At 40.3% G+C, this 14992-nt stretch overlaps 1 protein-coding gene across 2 annotated transcripts in view; it reads right to left on the reverse strand.

Moving 5' to 3' along the window:
• Nucleotides 1-14992, reverse strand: part of NR3C2 (nuclear receptor subfamily 3 group C member 2) — a 359661-nt gene that overhangs the window by 194989 nt on the left and 149680 nt on the right. The gene's annotated exons all lie outside the window — the stretch shown is intronic.

A 14992-nucleotide genomic window follows, 5' to 3' on the forward strand; every position in this document is an offset into this window, starting at 1 on the left:
CCATCCTGAGTGACTTAGGAAATGAAGGCAAAATCCTATGAGGGGAGTAATGTATCAAGAATTCTCTACAGCAAAGCCTCTTCTCAGTACTAAGAAGTCATAAATAATCCCATATAAACTTTTCTCTTCCTTTTCCTGTTTTTGAGAACGTTTACCGAAAAATATTATTTGCATTCTAGGTGAACAGAGAGGAGAGAAATCTTGAGCCGCGTCATCACGGAACTATATTTGGCATCAAAGGGCTATTACAATACTTCTCAACTCTCTTCACTCGGACTCAGATTATATCTCAATTTATGCCAGATAAAAATCTCTCCCCTCTCCCAAACAATCCACAAATTACAATTAAAATAATTCTTGTCTCTTTTGCCAGCAATTTTACTCCTCCAAGCTCCTGCATTTTCTCCCATGTTACCTTACATAGGTATGTTCAAATTGCTTCATTTTGCTTACTAATTTAAAGGGGCACAGTTAATACTAAAAACAAGCCATATACGGTAACTATCTCAGGTACCTTTCATGGTAAGAAACTGAAGGGTGCAGTTTTTAGGGACAAATTTAACCTTTTAAGCAACAATCTACATGAATCCTTTTTTTTTTTTTTTTTTTTTTTTTGCGGTACGCGGGCCTCTCACTGTTGTGGCCTCTCCCGTTGCGGAGCACAGGCTCCGGACGCGCAGTCTCAGCGGCCACGGCTCACAGGCCCAGCCGCTCCACGGCATGTGGGCTCTTCCCGGACCGGGACACGAACCCGTGTCCCCCGCAGCGGCAGGCGGACTCTCAACCACTACGCCACCAGGGAAGTCCTACACGAATACTTTTAAAGGAGACTCTTCTCAAGCTATATTACATATTCCCGTGCCGGTTTATGGCACAATCTGAAGAAAATTGTTTTAAATTCTAATAAGGTCTCATAGTTCAGTGACCGATGTGTGCCAAGCAGGCAAAGAATTCGATTTTTTTTTTTCATTCCTAGCCCACATGCACTTATTGAATATCTACCCACAGGTCCTGTGCAAGGTACTGAGGAAATAAATATAGACTGCTCAGCTCCTGTCCTCAAAGTTGGTGGAGACACGCAGCATTATGGTATGTGCTTAGGTGCGGGGTAATATAGCGGCACATTGTAGGCTCAGCCTTCCATACTGGGAAAGCTAGGAATATACCAGTCAGCAGCCTTCCCCAAAGGTGACAGCTGAGCTGAGTTCTGAAGCACGACTAGATGGTAGCTGCAGCCAGACAAAGACAGGGGCAGAGCAAACAGAATGTGCAACGCGAGCTGGAATGTGAGAGAAATTCGAGCTGAACGTGTTCAGAAAACATTGGGTAGATTTTTTGTATGTCAGCACCATCACCTTGTTGTCCTAGCTTTATGTCTCCATGTAGAACAGCAGGAACATAAAAACTCAAAGAAAACATATGAAAAGGCTAGAATGGTTATGTTACGGTGACGATTTCTGTTTTTCAAATTAGCTAACTGTGATACTATTGCCTTCATGATTTTTTAAAAATTGATTTTATATGTTTTAACTACACTCTCACCAAAAACAGATGAAGGAACAAACTATGCAGCTGCTCAGAGCACTGCAGCATGACTGGCTTTCTAGAAAAATGACTTCTTAAATCAAAGGCTGAAACAATGTTCTCCAAAGTTGTTTCTCCTGAGAAAAGTGCTCTTTATTATTTTTATTAGCGTCCTTTGACTCCTTTATGGCATTCAAAACATTCCATTTCAGCCCCAGTAACTTCTTCGGCATATTGGCCAGTAAAACTCAATCCATACTCTGACTCTCTTACGCTTCACAGGAAAATGCCATGATTGCATAAACAATTAGAATACAACTTAAAAACCATCATTAACATGTAAGTGCTTTCTTACAACTGCAAGCATACATGGGATTTGTATTTAACATTTTTGTGAGCCTTGGTCTTGGTCCTCAAACTGAAGAGTCTCTTAACTTTGGTCTTTGGAAGTCTCCTCTTCTATCCAAAAACACTTTCCTTGGCTCAGTCAATGGCAACTGCTATGGGCTGAATCGTGTCCTTCTCCCCACTTCCAATTCCAATGTTGAAGTCCTAGCCCCTAGGACATCAGAGGGTGACCTTTTTTTTTAAACTGAAGTACAGCTGATTTACAATGTTGTGTTAATTTCTGTTGTACAACAAAGTGACTCAGTTTTTTATCTATGTCTATATCTATATCTACATATGCACACACACATTCTTTTTTATATTCTTTTCCATTACGGTTTATCCCAGGATATTGAATACAGCTCCCTGTGCTCTTCAGTAGGACCCTGTTGTCCGACCATTCCATATATAATAGTTTGCATCTACTAACCTCAGACTCCCAGTCCATCCCTCCCCACCTCCACCTCCCCCTTGGCAACCACGAGTTTGTTCTCTATGTCTGCGAGTCTGTTTCTGCTTCATAGATAGGTTCATTTGTGTCATATCATAGATGCCACGTATAAGTGATATCATGTGGTATTTGTCTTTCTCCTTCTGACTTACTTCACTTAGTATCTCTAGTTGCATCCATGTTGCTGCAAATGGCATTAATTCATTCTTTTTTATGGCTGAATAGTATTCCATTGTGGATATGTACCGCATCTTCTTCATCCATTCATCTGTCAATGGACATTTTGGTTGTTTCCATGTTTTGGCTATTGTGAATAGTACTGCTACGAACACAGGGGGTGCATCTATCTTTTTGAATTATAGTTTTGTCCAGATATGTGCCCAGGAGTAGGATTGCTGGATCATACGGTAATTTTATTTTTAGTTTTCCATCAGAGTGTAATCTTATTTGGAAATATGGTCATAGCAGATATGATTAGTTAAGATGAGGTCATTTTGGAGAAGGGTCATCCCTAATCCAATATGATTGGGGCTCTTAGTAAAAAGAGGACATTAGGACACAGACACACACACAGAGAATGCTGTGTGACGATGAAGAGAGTGATACTCGTACAAGTCAAGGAACGCCAAAGATGGCCAAGAAACCACCAGAAGCTAGGAGAGAGGGATGGGACAGATTCTCCCTCACAGCCTTCAGAAGGAACTAACTCAGCTGACACGTTAAACTTGGCCAAGCCTACAGAACCATGAAACAATATATTTCTGTTGCCGAAGCCACCCATTTGTGGTACTTTGTTATGCAGCCCTAGCCGACGGATACAGCAACTTGGACTCCTCCCTGACTCTTCCTTCTCCCTAGTTTCATTCTCAATCTGTTCAATTCTGTTTACTTTACCCTCAAAAAACATGCACGTTCTGATCACTTCCCACACCTCCTCTGGGACCGCTCTAGTCCAAGCCATCAACACCTCCTCCCAGGATGTGTGGAAGCCTGTTCGCTCATCTTCCTGTTTCTCCTTGCCCCCTTCCTTCTCCTGTAGCCAGAACGGTCCTTATTCATTCCTTTGCTCAAAAGCATCCAAGGGCTTTCCCTCACGCTCAGAGAAAAAGCCAAAGTTAACCTATGACCACAGGGCCCCAATGTGGCCCCTGAGACTTTACTAACCTTTCTCTCTTGCTTGCTGCCCTTCAGCAACACTGGCAGCCTTGCCAGACCTGAAACACACCAGGTGTGCTCCCACCTCGGGGCCTTTGCACGTGCTGCCCCCTGTTCACCCAGGTATCTGTACAACCCCACACCCCCACCTCCCTTCAGGGTGTCATCCAAATGTCACTTTCTCAGTCAGGCCTTTTCTGCCCCCTCTACTGAAGACACCCCTTCTTCCAAACCCCCTTCCCCTTCTGCTTTATTTTCCTCCCTAGCGCATGTCACCAGTTACCATGCTGTGTATTTTCCTTCTTTAGTCTGTTTATTGTTTGCTTCATCCACACAAGAAGGTAAACTCAACAGGGGCCTGGATTTGCTTCTGTGTTATTTGCCACTATGTCCCCAGGGTATGGCATAGTCCCTGGTACATATTAGGCTCCCAATTAACACTTGGGATAAATGAATGATCTCAGATGACTGGCCTTTTCATCGGTTTTGAACTCCTACTGCATTCCTTACATATAAGAATGTGATTGGTTTTTAACTGTCTTGGGAGTGAAAAGTATGTAGTGAAACCGAATGCAGAGAAGTCAAAGCATAGCATCAAAACGATGCATTGTGAAATCCCAATTAAAACAGTAATTTGGCTCAATGACAAAATTAAAGCAAAGGTGGATTATTTTTCCTTCTTGTTCACTAACATCTCTCAATGACAAGGGAGCACACTTGCCTCTACATGTCTCTCGGCAGCCCTCTGCTTCTTCGGTTTCCGTAACAGTGTACCGAGCTCAGTCTCTATTTCTCAGGCTCTTTCTCATTGTCTAAATCACCAATGTAGATTTTCTTTGGCGTTCTACCTTTGGCCATCTTTTTTTCTCATTTCTACACTTTATCCCTTAATGACCTTATCCACTCTCCCAGCTCAAACAGTTCTCCTGGTGAATGACTTCCCAAATCTTTATATCCAGCTCCAACCTCTCCCCAGTGTTCCAATTTCATGTATTCACTTCCTTTACGTAACTTCCCAGCCTCTGTGGTCTACTGGCTTCTGGAAGGGTACTGCCATCTGCTAGGCACCCAGGTTCAAACCTTCATTATCATGTCTAGTCAGTTACCAAGTTCTGCTTGTCCAGGCTTGACCGTCTCCCACCACTTCTCTTCACCCTGTTGGGAACCCTGGTTCAGACCCTTGTCACTTCCTCAGGGTTCTTCCCCAACCCTCCAGTTCATTCTACAGTGGCTGACAAATGACGTTTCCTGTTACACAGTTCTGATTCTAGTACTGCCCAGTTCAGAATCTTCCATCATCCCTACACAACACCACCATAAATGATAACGTTCCGTCCCTCTTCCTTCATGCCTGCCCCCGCAGGTCCTCTCACGCTTGTGCTCGCCCCACTGCAACATCCCTGTTGAGGTGCTGTGGGTACCACCATCTGTACACCTACCCCCGCTCCGACTCCTGGGAAAACTGTCCATCCTTCAAGGGCCCCTGATGTTCTCCCGGCAGGATGTACCTCTCTCCCTTCTCCTGATTCGCTTTCGTGAATTCCTGATTTGCTCACCCCCACTCCCCCAGCGGTTATCACTTCTGCCCTGACATTCGTGATTTGTGTACTTATCCTAATCCTTTGAGGGCAAAGACCTTGTCCTCTGCCTCTCTGTGCTCTCTGCTGCCATTAGTGTGGTGCTGGGACTATTTATTGAATGAATGAAATCACAACCTTAATCTCATCACAGCAGAACATAAATTTCCAAAAGGCAATTTTAAAGAAGATAACTGAATGAGGCCAAGGTTATAGGTTCAATTCCTATATGGTTCATTTAGCTTTGCACAGAGGGGAAAAAACATCCGGGGAGACAGTCTATCCTCAAAAGCTCAGCGAGCTATCCCACAGGCGTCTGCATTAGTAACAAAGAAGATAGGCCACAAAGTGTGGACGGGTCAGGAAAACTCCAGTCTCCACTGACACCCTTTCACGTGATTACCTCTGAAACTGAAAGATGGGACATGGTTGGAAGGGTATATGTCTGGTTTCAGGAAATACATTATTACATTTTATAAGCAGGGAGAGGGAGGAGAGGAAAAGGAGGAGAAGGGAGCAGACCTTGAACTCACTTCTTAGATTCTGGGTTATATCAAAACAAAGCTTATTGAGTGATTTTTGGATGTAAGAATTCACCTTTATAGTATGTATAATCCATTAACATCTTATAACACTTAAGCATCTTCATGGGATGTGAGTCCCAAACACGCAGGGCTAAAGGCAGGCACAGGAGCTCAGTAAGGAAGCCTGGTTCCGGTTCTAGCTCAGCCACTAACTGGTAAAACCTTAACAAAATCAGCTCTCCTCTTTGGGCCGTAATTCTCACCACAAGAATGTTGAACAGATCATCTCTAAGATCCTTTTCAAGATATCCCTTTAAGATAAATATGGGCACAAAAGATAAATGGAACACCCTGTCATGATCAAGCTTTATTTGAAGTGGATTTCAAGCTCAAATTAAAGACAGCACCTTACACACAGTAAATAGCCATTGTCTGATCTAGATCAAGCATAAAAACATCTACATATAAAAACTTATTCTTTCTAGAACAGCTAATCCTATGGCACTTAAAATCTTTCTTGCATCTATATGATTGTGTCTTTGCCGATTTTGCTTAAAAATTCTGCATAAATGTATGCATTCAAATGGTATTCTACCCACTAAAAACCATTTTAACAGTGACGAGTTGGGAAAAACTACCCAAGCTGGACATTTTTGGTCTTGGTAATCAAAGAAATAATATGCACAGAATTTTATTATCAACAAAGGTAGTTCACAGGGTTTTAGACAAATGTTAAAGTACTATATAAAGCAGAAATGAGTGAGCATTGTATTTCCACTTGGAAAGACAAGTGTCTCTCTTTGGGAAACACAAGGAAGGTGCAACTATTTTCAGTACCAAACAGAATAGTTCTAATGACTCAGTGAAGAGCTAAAGAGATTAATCAAAGGTTCATACTGATTTGGGTGACAATTGGGAGGGGATATCCTAACCAATCATCAAAAACACTTACTGGGCAATCTTTTTCCACGAAACGGTTGGAGGCTTAGGGAGAAGCAATAAGAAGCTGTGTGAGAAAAAGGGATTTCTACCGACTGAACTGGAAAATTCGGCTGAGAATCTATAATGCACCATGTTGTTCCAGGAATTACTATGTTATTTCCCCATCTTTACAACAATTACATAACAACACCATAGTGGCTGATCCACTATTCAGTGACCTTAAATTCTTCACATGACAAGGAGTTTGTCCCATTTCTCAAGCTCACTCAACATCAATTAAGCAAACCTGTCTTTTGTACTTTCACTTAATCAGAGATGCTTCTACCATCATCACCAGCTGCTGAAAAGCTGAATCTTTCCACATGCAATCAATTCAAGCATTCATTCAGTGATCTATAGCAGAGTGAGAGTTTGGAGGCCTATGCAAACAATACTTCAGGAAACATCCTTCTATCTGAACATGCTGGAGTGTTTTAAATCCTTCATTAGTTAAGCTATTCATTGGAAGCCTGCTATGCCCCCCACCCCGCCTTTTCTAGGCACTCAGATGAGTAAGAAAAAGTCCCTATTCTCATGGAGTTTCTACTACAGTAGGAGAGAACAACAATACAGAAGTAAGGAAATAAATTCAGACAGTGGTTAAGTGCTTTGAAGAAAATGACAGAGACCGAGATTGGCTGGGGCAGTGGATGGTTAGGATTCTTTAGAAAGGTAGCCTGGGAAGGCATCTCTGGCGAGACTGAAAGGACAAAGTAGCCAGCCATGCGAAGATGCCAACAAAGGGAAGAGCAAGTGCAAAATCCCTGAGGCAGGAATGAACATGACACGTTCCAGAGATGGAAACGAGGGCAAATGAGTAGTAGCTGAGAGGAGGCAGGAGAGATGGGAGGAGGTAGGATGTGTGGGCCAAGAGGACAGAGAGAGACTACATGGGTCTCGAGGGCTATGGTGATGACTCAGGACGCCAGTTTAAGTGCCATCACGAGTGATGTGAATATTGAGATGTTTGAAGCAGAAGGGTAATATGATCTGCATGACATTTAAAAATCTGACTCTGGCTGTTGCCTGGAGAATGGACTACAGGAGTGGGTGATGTTGGAAGTGGGGAGACCAGCCACGTGGGCTCCAGCAATTATCCAGGCAGGAGATGACAGAGCTTGGATTTAGCTTAAAGCAGTGAAGACGGTGAGAAATGGCCTTTTTCGCTTTTTAAGTAGATAGTACCCACTGGACTTGCAGAAAAATTGTATGGTGGTGCCGTTTATATTTTCACAGTGGAATGAAAAGCAGTTTGGCAGTTCAGGGGAGTCTGTTTTGGACCCTACAGTGGTAAAACAGTTATCAGTAATGGTATGTTCCTATTTTTGTAAATAATACAATAGCAATAATATTAAATGATAGTCTATCCATAGGAAAAACTGGGAGCAAACATATATCAGTCTTATTTAACCTTTCTGGGCCCACTTTGCCATCTGTTAAGTAGTGATAACAAAAGTCCTACCTTATAGGGTTCTTACAGATTAAATTAGTCAATACATACATACATACATACATATAGATAGATAGAGATATATTTTAAAGGAATCCAAGTTTTACTGTAACACAGTTATCAAAATATTTTTTTCTTTTCCATTAAGGTTTATTACAGGACATTGAATATGGTTCCCTGTGCTATACAGTAGGACCTTGCTGTTTATTTTACATATAGTAGTTTGCATCTGCTAATCCCAAACTCCTAATTCATCCCTCCCCCACCCCCTTTCCCCTTTGGAAACCATACGTTTGTTCTCTATGCCTGTGAGTCTATTTCTGTTTTGTAAAAAAGTTCATTTGTGACGTATTTTAGATTCCACATATACATGATATATGGTATTTGTCTTTCTCTTTCTGACTTACTTCACTTAGTATGATCATCTCTAGGGCCATCCATGTTGCTGCAAATTGCATTATTTCATTCTTTCTTATGGCTGAATTACTCAATATATTTAAGAGCACAGACAACAGTGTCCGACACATATTCAGCACTATTTAAATTCTGACTACTATGAATCAGTATTATTGTTGGATCTACAACTCTTTTCTTTTTAAAATTCATTTATTAATATATTTATTTTTGGCTGCGTTGGGTCTTCGTTGCTGTGCACGGGCTTTCTCTAGTTGCGGTGATCCAGGGCTACTCTTCGTTGCAGTGTGTAGGCTTCTCATTGCGGTGGCTTCTCTTGCTGCGGAGCACGGGCTCTAGGCGGGCAGGCTTCAGTAGTTGTGACTCGCGGGCTCTAGAGCGTAGGCTCAGTAGTTGTGACGCATGGGCTTAGTTGCTCTGCGGCATGTGGGATCTTCCCGGACCAGGGCTCGAACCCGTGTCCCCTGCATTGGCAGGCGGATTCTTAACCACTGCACAACCGCGGAAGTCCCTACAACTCTTACTAGAGACTGGCACAGTAGTAGAACTAAAGATAATTCTACTTTTCTATAGCATATTTTTCTGTACTGCTTTAAGTTTATAGAAGCATGTATAACATTGGTTAGCAGCAAAAAACAAGGTTTCTAAAAATATACTATAAGAGAGTGGTACAGCAACAGCCATATTGTTTATTTACTGTTTAGGCAATGTTCTGTGTGAATATGGATTTGAGAATCTCTTTTAAGAATTCTCGTTCCTCTGGTGACTGTAGCATGTAGGTTGGGAATAGCCACATTAGATCATTAGGATAAACAATCACTGAGATTCAAATATATACTTTTATATAAATTTAAGAAACCTAAGAATTTGGACAACACTCAATATACAAAAAATACATTTCGGAAACAAATCACCTTTGACTACTAGTTTACTAAAATCCGTATCTTCATCCACATATAAATGAGGAAAAAAAACCCTTTTGCTGACTATTTCCTTTCTGAGTCAATTTTTAACGTAAGATATCTCATTTTAGTTTTCCCACTATTTAGGGATAATATTTGGGAGTGATTCTTGTGGTATATTTTCTTTGGTGGTATTATTATCTTTGATAAGTGAATCATTAATGTTTTGGGGGATGATTTACCACTAAATAAAATTCCTCCTCTTAAGCCACAATTCATAATGCACCACAGACAGGAATTAAATAATTGGTACACATCTTTCAATCTCAGATGTATGAATAAAATTATAGATAAAGCTACCTGACACAGAAACTTCAAGGATATAACTAGCTTGGAAAATAAAAATTAAAGCCCCCAAAATGGCTGTTTATAGTCTTTTTCAATTTACCTTTTTCTTTGTTTGTTTTTACAACAGTTTATACGATTAGTAATATTTATTAGAGTGGCTCTGTTTAATAAGTATTTTCTATACTTTGAATTTCATTTAAGTGAATGCAATTTTCCCATAAAAGACTTATAATCAACAGAGCATAGCTTCAGCACAGCAGGAACGTATCCTGACAGAGATCTAGAAGGAAAAAAAGGTAGGAATATTTTGGATCACATGCTAAGCCTAGCCTAGGATGTGTAAAATTTCATTTTAAAAATAAAGATCTATGCTAGAAGGACATTCAAGTAACTTTTTCTCCTTCAATTATGGCTAGACAAATTCCCACTTGATGAAAATATGCAAAATCTATTTTTTTGGACAATAGGCAAAATTATTTAACTCTAGATGAAGATGTCTTTTCTAACAAAACAAAGTGTCAAATGTAATTACTGGCCACTGTACTGTTAATGAATCATTTTAATCAGGTGACTTCCACACCAGCTGTGTGGAAGGAAGTCCTTCTGAGAACACAAAGATAACAAATGACTTCTATTCTCAATAAGTTTATAATCGAGCAGGGTAGGTAAGACATGGAGATTGGTAAATATTAAAGTCACTGTGTGATAGGAGTCATCCATGGCTAAAAATAAAGAATTCATAGAATCCAGTAACTTGCAGTTGGGTTGAAGGAAAGCTTCACGAAGAAATGGGGCAAGGTGAAAATGAGCTGGACCAAGAAAAACGTCCAGACAGGGACAAATGCACTGGGATCCAGAACTCAATGAGTTATACGCTGACAAGCATGGAAAAAGGCCCGAATCATGAGTCTCTAACACCAGATTCAGTGGTTAGAGATGATTCTAGGACAGTGAGTTGAAACATCTGGTAGACAACTGAAAAGGTGACATGGAAAACAAAGCGAGGTACAAAGATCTACCATGTTAGAGGACACAAAGTGACTGACGACAACTGTTAATATGCACAATACGGATAACGACAACAAAAGGTCTGATGAACTGAAAGAAAACTAAGGACCACTGAATAGGGGAAGCAAGAAAAACAGGTTCAACAAGAGAAAGTTTGGAACATCCCTCAAGAGGTAGGTCACTCTTAGAGAGCAAGGACTCTGGATTTTACTCTTAGAACAATGAATAAGCTCACCCTGGCAGAAGGTGAAATGAGGAGAAAAGAAGGTCACCGATGGAAATCTACAGAAAACTCACATTTCTGGTTAGGCAGGGAAAGAACTTGCTAACAAACCTGAGGAAGAAAGACAAAAGAGGCGGGAAGGCAAGACGATGCAGAGTCTTGGAATCAACGGGAGGAGATCAGGAATGGGGGACCAACAGTGTCATATGCCACCAAGAGAGCAAGACTAAAGGTGAACCACTGGGCTGTGGTCACTGTTGACTTTAGCGATGGTTGTTTTTTCTGCATATATAAGATGCATATACAAGCCATATTGAAGTGAAAGGCACTCCCCATCTTCTCTATTAAGAAGTTTCCATATTCAGGGAAGTTGTCTTAGTCATAAAACTACTACCTGGTAATTTGAGCACATGCAAAGTCTCTAGAAAAGATCTAACATCAAATCATCTCCAGAAACATTTACTGAGCACATATATGCCAATCAGTGGTTGCTAATACAATGACCAAATATATGTGCTAAAAAAATGCCTCCACATTTTATTTTACCTCTGTAATCACTGGCATGTTGAGTGTTAGTTATTTAGAATCCCCTTGGAAGGAATCATAAACTTATCACACGATCTGTTGGACGGTACTTTATAAAGTATGTTGGAAAGAGACTACCTCTAAGTACTTGCTTGAGTATATAAATTATGTTTTAAGAAGATTACCACAAAATGCTTGCTTGAGTGTTTTTAATTACAGTGACTTTGCTTTTGAAACATACTATAAACAGAAACAGACTCACAGACTTTGAAAACTTATAATTACCAAAGGGGAAAGGTGTGGCGGAGGGATACATTAGGAGTTTGGGATTAAAATATACACATTCCTGTATATAAAATAGACAGTCAACAAGGACCTACTGTATAATACAGGGAACTCTGCTCAATATTCTGTAACAATCTATATGGGAAAAGAATCTGAAAAAGAATGGATATATGTATATGTACAACGGAATCACTTTTCTGTACGCCTGAAATTAACACATTATAAATCAACTACACTCCAATATAAAATAAAAATAATTAAAGAATAAATAAAAATTGTGAAAAAAGAAACATACTATCAATATTCAACATGATTTAACCTTTCCCCCTGAACATTAACTGTCCTTATGTTAAGATGCAGACTTAGATGCTGATACGGATGGCCTGAGATTCTGAGCAGTAATGGACACTGGGCCTAGCTGTGGATCCTGAACCTGAGTTATTTAGAAAATTACTGATTTCAGCGTGTTTTTTATCACATTTTAAAGAAGTTGATGGAAAACATGCTTCATCATGGCCTTTCTGAGCAACAGAATATGCTTCTTTCTATAAATTTAATTATTCCAAACTGTTTTTTCCCTGAGTTGTATCTCTTAAATTCTAGAAATAATGATTTTCATTGCCACTGATATGGCCCTCTGATTTGCCAACTCAACTCAATTCAGTTATGACCGCTCCTATGCAAGGCTCGTATTTAAGATCACAGAGGTTTTGCAACTGGCACCCTCTATCCTACCTGCCTTATACCAAGTTTTTTTCACATGGGATAAAGGGACAGCCTTCATTATTTCAAAAATTTACGTGTGACAGGTTTAGAGAGGTTCATTCCAAAATCTATAAATTAATGACATTAATGACAACGTCCCAGCACATTTGCTGACATGGCACCATGCCATATTTACTTCAAATCTACCCAATATCTGATTTTGAGCAGAGTTACCACCCTTGAAATATTAAAAACAGCATCTTTTTTTAATTTATGTTGGAGTACAGTTGATTTACAATGTTGTGTTAGCTTCAGGTGTACAGAAAGTGATTCAGTTGTACATATACATATATCCAGTCCTTTTCAGATATTTTTCCCATATAGGTTATTACAGAATATTGAGTAGAGTTCCCTGTGTTATACAGTAGGTCCTTGTTGATTATCTACTTTGTATACAGTCGTGTGTATATGTTAATCCCAATCGCTTAATTTATCCCCCTTTCACCTTTGGTAACCTAAGTTTGAAAAACAGCCTCTTAGTATGACATCAAAAGTCCTAAGGAATGCTTATATTAATTGGATCAAACAAATTCATTCTTTATCATCTCAGTTTCTGAATAATCAATGAGGTATCACCACTTTAGAGTTAGGGAAAAAAATTGAAAAAAAAATCCCAAATTATTAACGTATTTTGTTAGCGTTAATTCTATAATTGTGAAATGACATCACTGCGTTCAGATCAGCTTAATACTCTGAAATGATCTTTCAGTAAAGGTATAAGGAATCTATCAGAAAAAAATCTTTTCCATTCACACTTTAGTTTATAACAGGTCAAAAGAATATTCCTTTTCACAACACGAATGCATTTTTCTAGTTACGAGGGTTTTCTTCACGGGAGCCTACAGTCTAACCACACACGAAAAGAGCCACCTTGTCCTCATTCTGCTTGAAGGCAGGATGACTCAAGGCTGGCTCCTGTCGGCGGGCATCACTACAAGGAGTGGTTTGGTCAGAGCTGCAAAATGCTACTCAGGGAAATGACCAGCCTCACTGGTAAGCTCTGAAAAGAAGGCATATGTGTGCACAGACACCTAAAGAGGAACACGTATGTACCCTCAAACACGCAAGAATCTTCTGCAGTATTCTTCTGTTCTGCAGGTATTCTTCATAAGAACTCCCTCGGAAGAAAATGGCAGAGGCTTTACGGAGGAGCCAGCATAGGGCACTAGTCAGTAGACTTGGATGACTGAGTCTGCAGGGAAATTCAGAGGCGCCTTTTCGACTCCACCCCCCTACCCTTCAGGACTGAGGGATCAATGCTGTACTGTTCCATCAAGAGCCGCCTACACTTGCCTTTAAGTTCCCTACAGAGCTCCCTTTTAAACTTCTGCTCAAGCACAGTCTGTAGGATTAAGCCTACATATGAAATTGCTGCTCAACTGTTTTTGACCTGCAAAATCAGGCATTTCTTATGGTTCCATTTAACACATTTCTGGACACTGGTTTCAATGATAAAACCAGGGGCTATCACAGGACAGCATTTCCAAATCGATAAAATCATCATCTACATTATGTGGGCAATAGCATTCTACTAAGTATGATGGTCTCAGGTCTTCAAGGTAACACACTGAAGTACTGAGGTGAACTTAGATATTGCTGATCCCACCCCCAGACCGCTGAGTTCCTTTCCATTACCATGTTCTCCAGCAATTTTGGCTCTTATTTTAAAAACTGTTTTTTCTGATCGATTTCATTACTTTTACTTTTCAGTGAAATGCTAGTATAAAAAAATTAATAAACTAAACTGTATGCTCATTTTCTGACTTGACATGAACAGAACAATGACAGAATCCTGTGTACTTTCTTTGGGTCTTTATTACTCTTAGGGTTTGACACTTCGGGCTGTTACTCTGATTGCCTCCCTCCAAAAATACTTGACACCCAAGGTTTCACAAAGGCTGGGTTTTGGCACGCAAAGACTGTCTGCACCCATGTGTTGACTCAGTGTGGCTCCATGCGGCCAACTCAGAGGTACATAAAAATGCAGGAGTTATTTCACGAGCTATCATCTTGTCCAGGTATCTTGTACCCTACTTTACTCTTAAGGAAAAAAGCAAGACAAAAAATATCTACCAAATACTCTGCTTCTTCCTTCTCCTCTTCCATCTCTGTCCCCACCTTCCTCCTGCCCCAACCCCACTATCATACATATTTTGGCTTTGAGAAAAAAGCTACCACTATTATTAGAGGTGTGGGTATATTTGGTTCTTGTAGAGAAGACATTAAAAGTATTTAAATATTTCATTTAAACTGAAGGGACCATTTAGGTATTTGCCAGTAGTGGACTCACCTTTTTTCTAGCTAGCTCACATATACCTTCTTCCTCACCGTGTCTCTGTAACTAAGGAATAGGGATAGTCACCTCCACATCTCTCTCCAAACCCAGAGGTCCTGTGCTGTGAGCAATAAGCAGGTGTTGCAACAACTGTTTTGTCCCTCTTTTCACTTACTTGACACCATTACTGAGCACCGA

Source organism: Phocoena phocoena, chromosome 5 (genome assembly GCF_963924675.1).
Source record: "Phocoena phocoena chromosome 5, mPhoPho1.1, whole genome shotgun sequence".
Lineage (NCBI taxonomy): Eukaryota > Metazoa > Chordata > Mammalia > Artiodactyla > Phocoenidae > Phocoena > Phocoena phocoena.